At 39.6% G+C, this 12385-nt stretch overlaps 1 protein-coding gene across 8 annotated transcripts in view; it reads left to right on the forward strand.

The window, feature by feature from the left end:
• diaph2 (diaphanous related formin 2) overlaps positions 1–12385 on the forward strand; it is a 426600-nt gene that overhangs the window by 355397 nt on the left and 58818 nt on the right. The gene's annotated exons all lie outside the window — the stretch shown is intronic.

The following is a 12385-nucleotide window of genomic DNA, read 5'->3' on the forward strand; positions in this document are numbered from 1 at the left end:
AGATAGCTTGACATACCTGCTCTCATCAGATGAGCTGATCAGAAACCAGAACCTCATAAGCAAATGCGTCGTCTTTGCAGATGCATTAGCTGAGCAGATGGGGCAAACATATGCCTATTGTATTTTCAGAATTATGCACAGGTCAGTGTCATCTTTTTTAGGGATTTAGTGATTTACCCATTTTAATGCTCGAAAGACTGCTTGATGGATCGTAGGAGTGTTTAATGCAATTTCAAGAGTCTATTTTTGAAAGGGGATAGATTTTATGTCATTTCACAAATTGCAACCTAATCCTCTTCACTTGCGAATGATTAACAATGAAATGCATATTTGATGAGAGTTTAGTTCATCTAGCTTTTGCCTGGATGGGAGGAAGAGGCAGGGGACACTTTTAGAAATCTGATTTGAAAATAAAAAAACATTATATTTGCTTTTTTTTCAGCTGTGTACTCAAGCTTGAAGCATGAAACGGCAGCACCATACAGTTAATCTAAGTATTTGAAATGGTAATGACAGAAATCATTACACAGTCACTTCATTCCTGTTAATTAGCTCTATTTGGGATTTTGGCGGTGTTTTGAACTGACCAGCTGTTCCACATTTGTAAAACCATCAGAAAGGGCAGCTAAATCCACTAAAGAGATGTCTGAACGAATATTAAATTCCGTTTTGAATACTAAACTTGAACCGCCTGCTGAGCAGAAAAAGAATAAAATCTCAAGGATTTTTCTTCTTTGAGGTTTGGTGAACTAGGTGGTCTGGGATCAGAGGGGTCAGCATCCCTTGGTCTGTTCACACAAAGTGTCAAGTGTCTCATTTTTCCTTCACATACAGGAATCAGAAAGCGTTTTCCCTCCATGAGTAGAATGCATTTTAGTTGTATTCATTTTTTTTAATACTCTTGTGTATCCACTAATAGCCCTGTTAGCCGCTCGATGATTAAACCTGACCAAACTTTTTGGAACAATTAATCTAACAAAATTATCTGTTAGTTTAACCGTTCTTTTTCGATCACCTTCAAAAGTTTCAGTAAAACCTTTTTTATTGTGTGTGTAAAGTCGTCCTCAGAATGTTTTTCACATTGAATCGGATCCCCACCCAGCTGCCTCAATCTATTGCAACAGCTTGCAGACACCAACAGCATGAATACCCTTCTTTGTGAGAGTAGAATTTGTGATAAACAGGATTTGACAGAGCAGGTGCGGCAGTTTTGCTTTTTAGCACATATTATAGACATTTTTCTAACAATATCTTTATTCGCACAACAGCTAAAGGAAACGCACACAACTGTGTTTAGAAAAACTAGATAAAATGGATAAACATCTCAAAGGTGATGTATAGTAGCAGCATATATTAAAACAATTAAAGAGTTGGGTATTATTCCTTTCTCATTTAAAGGTCAAGAAAAAGCGGTGCCCTCTCTAAATTCTTTCTGCGCAGCTAAAACGTGGTGTGTTGTTTTTCCACCATAAGGCCCATGTGAGACAGTGATTGCTTATGGGCATTCTTCTTTTCAATAAGGCCAGCTAGAATGAGGTCTCCATGTCTCTGTGGTTCTCTTCAGAGAGTAGTTGGCATGTTGACAGCCACGGGCCAGCAGCCTTTATTTATGCATCCTTCTTGTCAGCCTTTTACTTGTTGCGGATGAAATGCTGTTTACATAAACAAACTGTCCGATGCTCAAAAAAGCTTCACACTTGCTAAATGTGTTACTGTGTTTGCCGCACAATAAGGCGCACTAAAAAGCCTTCATTTTTTCCAAAAAATGACAGTGTGATCCGAAGCGCCTTAGGGTTTTCAACCAAATATTAGTAATGACCATTTTGTTTTCAGTTATTTCATTTGTCCAATTACTTACGAGCCCATGAAATGAAGAGATTGTGTTTAATAAATTCTTTCGTTTTTCCACATTTTTATGCAATCTTTTTGTTCAACCCATGGAATAAAAGCTGAAAGTTTGCACGTCAATGGCATCTGAGTTGTTTTATTTAAAATTCACTGTGGTAATGTACAGAAAATAAATTAGAAAAAATGTGTCTCTGTCCAAATATTTATGGTCCTGACTGTAGTTGTTCTCACTCATGTTGATGCAATTTTGAGAGGAATACGGCACTCTGGCAAAATGTCTGCTTTTTTTTTTTCGTTTTTTTTTTTGCAAGTAGCAAACCACGTTATGTGTTAGCACGCTTATGGAGCTAAGGTGTAGCCGTCTCCGACTGTTTTATTTTTTAAGTGTTACTAACAAGGGTTGGAATTGGCGGAGTTACAATAATGTTTGTTTTGTGATATCAGTCTGTTTTTTTAACGTGTTGCAAACAAAGTTGATAATTACCGGTTTTGTGAATATGCCAACACTTCCAACGTGGCTAACTTGTAGCGTGTTACAAACATGTTCTGGTGGTACTGCGAACGCAGTTCATGATTCTGGCTGACTGACACACTTATCTCTGATTCTTAATGCACCTTATAGTTCGGTGTGACTTATAATCAGTGTGGCCTACAGTACGGAAAATATGTTAGCTTTAAGGAAAAAGTAACTGGGCTAAAATATTTTCCTCTGAGTTTTGTTGTTATTTTACTTTATTTTTTTCAAAATTGTGTGTCTATATATATGTATATATATATATATATATATATATATATATATATATATATATATATATATATATATATATATATATATATATATATATATATAAAATCTAAGAATTCACATGTCCATTATTGTGATAGGCTAAACTTAAAGGACACATTCCTGTGCAGCTGGCTGACTGCTCATGGCAGGCAGAGCCCTGTCAAGAGTGACAGTGGAGGAGCTGTGGAGTGATGGCTTTGTGTGACACTGACAGCTGCCAGTAGGCCAGCACATACCTGCATCGCAGCCATGCCATCTGGGTGATCATAGACGAGTGCTGACATGCGGCGGTGGTGTGGACAGGTTGGCTCTCCAAGTTTGCATAATGTCTCCAAAGCCCAGCAGACATGGAAAACAACATTACCTCTGGAGATTGCTGTACAGATGTGAAGGTCAGAGACCTGTGCCGACAAAAGAAACCGAAGAAGTACCTCAATATTCCTCAGCTGAACTTGGAAAATGAACCACAGATCGAAGCTAAATCTAACCTTTTAGTTTGATATGAAAGTTATGAAACAAGGAGACAATTTCACAATGATGTACACTGCAATGGATCTGTATTTGCCAGCAGTTTATTCTCTAAAATGTAATTCTTGCTTCAATGGGGCCCTTCACGCCTGCTTATATGCTTCATTTGAAAGGTTACGAAAAATATATTTCATTCCCGACAGTTTAATGCCAAACTTTCAGTGAAGTTTCCTTTGCCCTTGCATCTAAGCTGTCTCGATCCCCGGTGAAAAAATGCAAGGTATGCGTTGTAAGTGCTGGGTATGGATTGGTGAATTCCATAATTACCCTGAAAGACAGGAACAAGGGCACCAGCATTATCTGCTGTCATACTCTCATTCTAATAAATACTAGCATATTAGAATGCGCTGTATCTGGAGTCTGAATCAGAATCAGACCTATGGCAGCAGATTCTATAGACATATGTGGCTTAGTCCCCTAAGACGAGGCAGTGTGACATGAGACTTGTTGGAAAAAATGTTCTAATTGTGTCACATAGGAATAAACATATGATTATTGACTTCAGACTATAATTTTTTTCCTAGAGATGATGGCTATCCACTGCCTTCGAAGAGCAGAATAGTCCCAGCAAATAAACATAATGATCAGGAAAACCGCCCTGGTTTAAAAGGAGGGCACGCACCAAAAACCCTGTTAAGATACGTGCACACCGCCCTCGACAAGACGCATTTCAAGTGAACACTGCCAAAGAAAGGTCTATGTAAACACGCTTGTATCCGCATTTAAATTTTTCGGTATCTACGAACAAAGGCCCCACTATTGAACATGCTTTGAAAGTTTAACCGGGTCTAACTTTGACCAATCGGGGACTTGGATTAAGTAGTGACGTATACGGATGGCGCCCCACTTAATTCATGGAAGTGCCAACCATTTGAGAATTGTTAATGAAGGAGGAATGAATGATTGCAATATGTGCCAGACTGGAATTATATGACAGCAAGCCTTTCACTTATCGGAATACAGTTGTATATAAAAAAAAGCCTTGAGAAAGACTTGCCAGATTTGCACCGCTTTGACACTTCCCACCAAGCCTCTTCTAACCGTAGGTGGCAGACACGGGCTAGTATCGAGTAGTGACAATTCATTGTCAACACCGTGGGCTTAACGCATGCTATCACATGCCCGGTGTGGACGTAGCTTTAAGTTAAAGTTTCTACTTGATCTAGGGAAGTGAGACAGGATTCAGACACCCCTGCCCTTTCCATTATGCCTCCTTTAATGCACCGTTCTGGCTTTCAGTTTCTAGCAGGGTGTTCATCTGTCCTCATTCCTTTCGTTCTGTCATTTCTTTCATCACTGTGCTACCTCTTTTCCCTGGTAAAATCAGCTTAGGCACAGCTGAATTTCATTCATTTGTGGGTGGTTTAAGTATCTCATCATTTCCTCTCCTAGATCTGGACCACACGAGTCACTATACAGTCAATCAAACCTAATTACCCTCACTACAAAGACCATCACATCCCATTGTCAAATCCATTTAGTTTCCACAGAAGGCTCCGCCTTTCACTGATGCAAACAGCCCGTGTGGGGTTTAGTTCAGATGTTATCTTGATCTGGATTCCCAAATTCTGTGCCCTCTGTCCAAATGTGCCCCTCATTAAAATATAAACGACTCAAACTTTATTTGAGTGCTTTTATTATTATTATTTAAATCTGTTACAAATACCTTTATGTGTTTTATTTCCTTAGTAAAGTAATTAGCAGTGTCATTTAGGGAATTTTTTAAAGGTCTGTGTTCATTTAAGCTTTAACAATAAATTATCCGTCATGTCAATGTTCTCATCACACCACTGTGATACTAAACGCCCATCAGCCAACCACACTAAGGGTTCTTTTGCAATAGCTAGCAATGCAGATCTTTTTTTCCCCCCTCCATAATAAAAAACATTTAGTGGTTTGTATGTAAATGTATTTCAATGCAAAGCAGCAACAGAGAGGATGAGGATTACATTAAAGCAATTAAAGATGTAGGATTTAGCAACTCCCAGTGGTCGCATTAAGAAAAAAACACACAGCAGCAAAAGGCAGTTCAGAGTAAAGTGTTGATTTTGAAAGATTCAGATATGAGGCTCCAAAATGGCAGGTTGGAATCATCAAATGGACTGCGGAAGCTGTCAAAATGAGTACAAATATTAGCAGACAAAGAGTGTGTTCAATGACATTGACAGCACACTTTTTAAAGTAGTTTTTAAGCAGCTTTCCCCACTTTTTTTTCAAAGATACAGTAAAAAGAGCACACCAGAATAACTGACTTTTTCTTTCCTTTATAATTAACTAAACATTGCATAAATAAGGGTTAATAATCACTTTTTACCGCAATTGTGGAAACCTGAACGGTCTGACTCGAAGCTTCCGCGCTTATGCCATGGTCATTTACAAACGAAAGAAATATTAACCAGTTTTTAGTCCTTAATTCTTGTTTTTTTCCCCCAATTTGGATTGCTTTTTTCACGAAAAGCGGAGTATTTGTTACGTGGTGCGGCGCCTTTTCATGGTCACGTGACAAGGCGGCGCACCACCGCTGCAGTCAAGATTTGGCGATATAAAGCAATATATATATATATGTATATATATATATATATGTATATGTATATATATATACATGTATATATGCTGATCATCCCTATGGGTTAAATTAAAACATCAGTTCAGAGAGAAAGTTCCCTTCTTACCGGTTGTTTTTGTCCAGATGATGAAGCTAAAGGTTGTTTTAAAGAAGCCGGCGCAGTGATACAGAAGATTTGAGATAGGTGACCGGAACTTCTTTTTGGGGCGTACGGTTATCACTTTTTTACCCACACACAGCAGCCAATCAGAATCAAGTATTTACCCAGACCATGGTATAAGTGACCATAAGTGTACAGTTTTTAGCCAAACAATAAGGAAAACAAGGACCTGCATGGATCTATTTCTCTCCAAGTGTATGCATCGGAATGTAGCAGTTCTCCATTCACGTAGAATGTAGGCTCTACGCCACAGCTATGAGATTGATTAAAACAAAGTCTGCTTCTGATTTTCCACAATTTTAATTTAAAAAAATGCATTAAAAATTTAATTTTGAGCTTAATTATCTTTATATATCTCCTCAATCATCAGAAAAATCCTACAGGAACAAGTTAAAAATATCAACACACAATTCGGAGTGGGTCTTTAAACTTTCTCTAATTAAAGTAAACAATTCTATCTGTGTCAAAGACCACCAGTTGAATCCATCACTATATCAGCCCCATTAAAGTTTATTCTCTGTTGAGGAAGGGGGTTGGGGTGGGGGGGGTCAGAGGAACTAAATTTGGGTCAGGGTATGTCGTAGTCAATTTTAGCGGTATCTCACTTACGAAAAAAGGGGGAAGTTGAGCTGCACTGCGGTGTGAGGACAGCATCCCATGGACCGTCTGGCATCCTGACTCTGACCCCATGTGGCATGAGGAAAGTGTGTCAACTTTAACATCTGCCTGTGCTGGGTTGGAGCTCTCCCATGTGTGTTGGTAGTGTTACTGGGCAAACTAGCCAACAGCAGTGTATGGATAGATGGTATGGTAAATGAGGAAGCCTGCAGGCAGAAGAGGTAAATGATAGCAGCGGAAAGAGTAAAGCGTTGCAAGTATTTCTCATCTCCCCCATCTTTCTGTCTCGTAGCATCCCCTCCCTACTCTGTTTCTCACTTGGGGCCTGGCAGCATCCATCCAGATGGAGGGTTTATTTTTGTTTTTGTTTGTTTACTTATTCATGCATCCAGCTATTCGGGGCATCGCAGGGGCTTTTGCTCCACCACAGAATGCAAATCGCCACGGCGGCTAATCCACTTTCATCTCTCCCTTGTGGACATCCAGCTTCTCCACACGTTCTTCCCGGTCTCTTGCAGTCAAGACATCTCCCTGTTTGTGTGTGCGAGGCGACGCCCGCAGTGACCAGGCCGGCCAAGCCTCCTCCACTGGCATCTACTTCATGCATGGGAAATGCGACATACCTTTCACCTTTCACCCACCTTCAACCCTTCTGGAAACCTTCTTCCCACTCCCCACACCCTCACTCCATACCCAGACGTTTTTCCTCTCTGACCCTGGCGCCAAAAAGTGGAAATAGTATTAGCTACACCTCCATTCACCCTGGAATGAAGTGTGGTGGCTGCATTCATAATTGAGTTTGGAAGGACATGAGTTGGCTAGCGCATAGTGCCTTTTTTATTTTCCAATTTCACCCTTCCCGCCCCTTCCCTTCTTTTTAATGGAAGGAAGCCAGTACCTGTCTACACCCCTACTATTAAAATCACCAAATAGGGAATTACTGGAAAGTTACAGATATTTCAAAGCTTCTGCTTGGATCGGGTTGTTGGACAGCAGGGAGATGGTAAAAGAGAGGAGAGAGGGGAAAAACAAAGGAAACATATCTAACAGGTGCATGACTGCTGTGCTTCGGGCACTTGTGTTCTCTCTGTGACAGTAATGGGGTCTGTCTGACTGGATCTTAGGAGCTGCTGGTGCAGCTGGGAAGGAGGGCGAGTGGAAGGTTTTTATGCTCAAAAGCCTAGACAGTTAGGGACCAGGAAACAGAGCAGTAAGAGGAAGTGGGTGTTGAGTAATGCAGGTGGTTGTGTATATCTAGGTCGTCGAGGTTGAATTCAGGTGCGAAAATAACACAGAACCAGGTGCACACAAGAGAGAGCAGAGATAAGGGCTGAGATTAAAAGAAAGTGCAGTTGCTGCCTCTCCACCTGGTCATAAAACAGCACACACACACACACACACACACACACACACACCTCCTTCCACTCAGGCCTTTGTTTCACGGCTAATGGTCCAGGTTAATTGCACAGGTGACTGTCTGTGGGGGAACAGATGGGCTCAAATGTGTTCAAAAACAGTCTGCAACAACACACAGCACAATTCCTTTTTTTCTCATACCCCCATTCGAAGTCATGGAGGGTGGATGAATACTAGTCGTCAGAGTCCCTCTCTGATCATCTTGTGATCTATTTTAAAAGTGTTCCTAGTTGTCTTGTACACTTTTGAAATATGTCATTTTCTAGGACATAGTTTCTGCAGAGCGGCAGGAGTTAATCAGAAATTCTCATCTTAGTTGTGAGGGGAACTGTTGGGGTAGAGTAAGCCCACCCCATTTCCCATCATCCATCTGTTTACACAATCTCCCACTAACTTACAGCCCCTCACACCCCTAACCTCGCATTGCCGGTGCAACAAAAATGGCGAGCAATATTGGAGCTATCCAGGTGTACAGTTTTGAATGAGATTCCAGCTCAGATGAGGAAAACAAACAAGTACATAGATCTATTTGTCTGCAAGTGGATGCATTAGAATGGAGCGGAGCACGGAGCTTGTGGCCTGCCAAATGTAGCACCTACGTCACTGCTATAAGCTTTTTCAAACTACTTTTTTTTTGTCTGCTTCTGATTCACAACTATTTGAATAAAGAATTACTCAGATGTTCAATTTCAAGCTTAGCTTTTTTAAAACATGTCCTTCATCATGAGAAAATGCCACAAAACATGTTAATAACACCAAAAACATAATTTTCTTTGAAGTGAATTGGCTGATTTTGCAAAACCTATTTAATTTGAAAAAAAAGGCTCATTATATGCATTCAGTGGAAAATGGGATTTATTAAAAGCCATTCATCAAGAATATGGCCTGATTCTTTCAGATAACCTGCCATTGATGTCACTCTTAGCATAGGGGATACGTCAGGGATCACCAAGCTATAATTTGCAGGTTGGAAGTTTCTCTCTCTTTTCCCCAATAAATCACGATGGATGATGAGCTGCGGGTTCTCTGTGGATCTGCTGGGTTTTCATGCACTGCAGCAACACATCCAGGAGATGACAGACAACACCAAATTGAATTTATGAACAGGCTTTGTTGACACTTTGATAATTATACAAATGCTGCGCCTTTGGTGCCCAGCATTCGGCATTTTGGCTTTTTCGTGCTCCGTTAGATTAAATGAAAACTTTTAAATGTCAGCTGTTCTTTGTTTAGTGCTTTGCATAAACCAACTGGTAGGAATAAAAGGGAAAAAAAAATGTTTCTTGAATTTTCAATTTGTATTGAGAGTTTATATTAAAATCCTTTTGCATTGGGCTCTAGACCTTCACAGGTAAAGGTCACCATGCTAACATGACCAAAGGTCACTCACTATTTTCCCTCTTCTTATCAGAGAGTTTAAAAAACAAGTTCAGTCTGGGATCTTATTAAAAGCACAAAATAAAAATAAGAAAGGATGCAGAATTTTAATTTTGTTGCCCTATTTTTCAGATTATAATTTGCGTTCTTTTGCAAATTTTTGCCGGTGGGTCAATTTATACTAAAATGCGACTTTAATGGGATTAAAAAAGAAAAAGGAAAGCAACAACTGCTAGAGATCACTGTAGATCTCAGTATTAGTACTCAGTATTAGTATTTACAACTAACAGTAAGCAAGAACCAACCGACGAAGAAGGGGCGGAATTGTTACAACGCAAAACAGAGGAGGAACATTCAAATGATTTAGCAATTTAAAGTGATATCAAGAGTTTGGTTGACTTGTTAGCATGTTCTTTATGATATGGTTATCTAATAATTTTTCATATGCTGTGCTAATTTGCCAGGTTCCTCCTATATTTCATGAAGCTAATTAAGCATCACTGAATATTCAGTCTATTATAGTTGTTTATTCTGCCATTGTGATTTTTACTTCTTCATTAGGCTTTTTTTTGCATCTGCAACTTATACTCCAGAGTGACCTAAAGTCTAAAACGACAGTAGATAAAAGGTTTTCAGGGTTAGCTGTAGATTGTGTGTTCTCACCATATATTATGTGCTACTCCCTATAGATAAGTATAGTTAAATACAGCAGAAATTGACTCAACATTACAGCCACAGAAATGTTCATTTGTCTTCTATATGTCTGAACATTTCCCCTTCTACTTGTTATTTTATTTTTTTTTATCCTCGATGGCAACGCGTGTCTGTCCCCATTTGTTATCCTTCCCTTTCCTTCCTATGTTTCTGTCAGATTCCGTCTTGCGTTCTGCTCCTGGGATCAGCGAGCAGGACGTCACAGCAACTTTTTCTCTTTTTTTTTTTCTTACTATGCTTGACATATTTTCATTTTTCTCCATGAAAAACTAATCAGAGGTGTGAAATTTCTTTGTCAATCCTGCAGGGAGCAGATTGCTCACGTTACCCCTGCTAATTAAAAAACGTGTTAGTGAGCTCGTAAATATACTGCAGACGGAGCCAACCCCTAAGTCTCACTGTCGCACTAGGCACGGTCTCTAGGTCCAAGTGATACTAGCTTCCCAGGTAAAAGATGCAGAAGGTGAATACGATTTGTGGAAATAAGGGATTCAAGGAAAGTTATGAACTTGGTGAATCTTTTTTTCCGGGAGTTTCACTAAGCTTTCTCTTGTTCCTGAAACTACTTAAAAGTGCAAAACCTGCAATCATGTTCAACACTTGCTCTAATCATCAACAGACCTAAGAATCCGTAAGTAAAGGATGCCTACTTAGGTGTTTCATCACTGAAAGAGTTTTTAGTGTCTCGGGTTTTAACCCATCTTAACCCACACAAAAAGCAATTTGATGTAAGCAGAAGAGATCTTTCCTCTTGAGAAGGATCTTTGTGCATAAAAGGTTAACTTTTCTGTAATTCTCCACCATGCAGCGTGCTACGGCAGCTAATGAGAAGCAGATGAATATTTGGCTTAGGTTTAACAGCTCAAAAAAAAAAGACGTGCGAATTACAGGAACAAGGCAGAAATGTCAGCTAAAGTGGGCAGAAGTAGCTGAGAAAGTTTGCATGAGGATTTCAAGAATAAGTACAGTCAAATAATGTTGTGCTTTTTTTATCTTTTCAGACTAAGTGCTTACCTTGTATTCAACAGATTTACTGAACAAATACACAGATTGCACAGTTTTGTGAAGTTTATGCACAGGAAGCCTATTTGTTAGACTTTTCTAGTGCCCGACTTTAAGCTCAGGACAGCTCTGGACATAGTTAATTGAGCGCTGTGAAGTGACTTGGGAGTATGCTTCCCATTTTAGTCATTTTGGCTTTTTGTGTCTGCTGTCTTGAACCCCCATGCAACAGGGCTCCCAAGTTCTGGTCGTTACAAATGATGAATTGCGCCACAGTTAAGGTAGAAGTAGGACAAATTGAGCTAAGTGTCAGGTGCCCCCAGTGATGTTCAGGTCTGCATGAAAAGGTAGCAAAAAAAAAGGAGCTGTCAAAAAGTAGCAAAGTGTTTGTGCATAAATGTTTACCTGGCACTTGTCCTTTTTAGCCCAGATTTAAAAAAAGTGTCTCAACATGTTGGGAGCTAGAGAAGTGCAAGTTAATCACGATATTGTTCCTCATTTCCACAGGAGATGAAACTCATGTGCTCCTCCTTTAAACCAATAAGCTTGCCATCTGAGGTGTAGTACTGCAATTTGAGATAAGCACTACTTGGCTCAGCTTTGGTTTTGTTCAGATAAAGCTGGTCTAATTAAGCTTGATTTAATCAGAATTGCTTTTAAACACAGCACAAAGTCGGAACAGTTGCTTTGATTTCAAAGTAGCCCTTGGGAAGAACTTGAAGAAGAAAGAAAACCACGAAGATAAGATGTAGAATTAGTGGATGCAACTTAATAGTTAGTATTGCAGTTTTTTTTTTTTTTTCAACATTTGCAAAAGACATTCTTTCTATTCTTAGTTATTATGTATTTTTTGTGTGTGAGTGATTGCAGGTGGGCTAGTTGGTTTCTGGAGGAGAAGCAAACATATGCAGAGTGTCATACTTTGTCAAAGTGTTTTATTTGTAGATTAAATTCACCTGACTTTAGTCATTTTGAGCACACCCAAGTAACAAAAGATTGATCACCCCAGGACCTATGTAAGTTAGTCGTGTGTGCTGAGAGTTGTCTGCAGCTACGTTTGAAAGTTTACTCTCTGTAAACACATCATAGAAACACCATGGTAGATATATAGGAAGAGCCAATTCACTCATATGTGCAGAAGAATTGATGGCAAGTCTCTTCCACCGCAATAACTCACTCTAATGATCCCGGTTTAAAATAATGCCTGCTCCAGACCACAATGATAAAAAGGTTGGCCCTCTGACTCATTAGTATAAAGGCACAAAGATAGATGACCTAGATATAGAACCTAAGCTTATTTTTGAACCCTGTCGCCACCAAGCAGCACGCTCCATGTACACATGTGGGTGCAGCTACACAAGTCGTGTTG

The sequence above is a fragment of the Oryzias latipes genome, chromosome 10 (assembly GCF_002234675.1).
Source record: "Oryzias latipes chromosome 10, ASM223467v1".
NCBI classification, from domain to species: Eukaryota; Metazoa; Chordata; class Actinopteri; order Beloniformes; family Adrianichthyidae; genus Oryzias; species Oryzias latipes.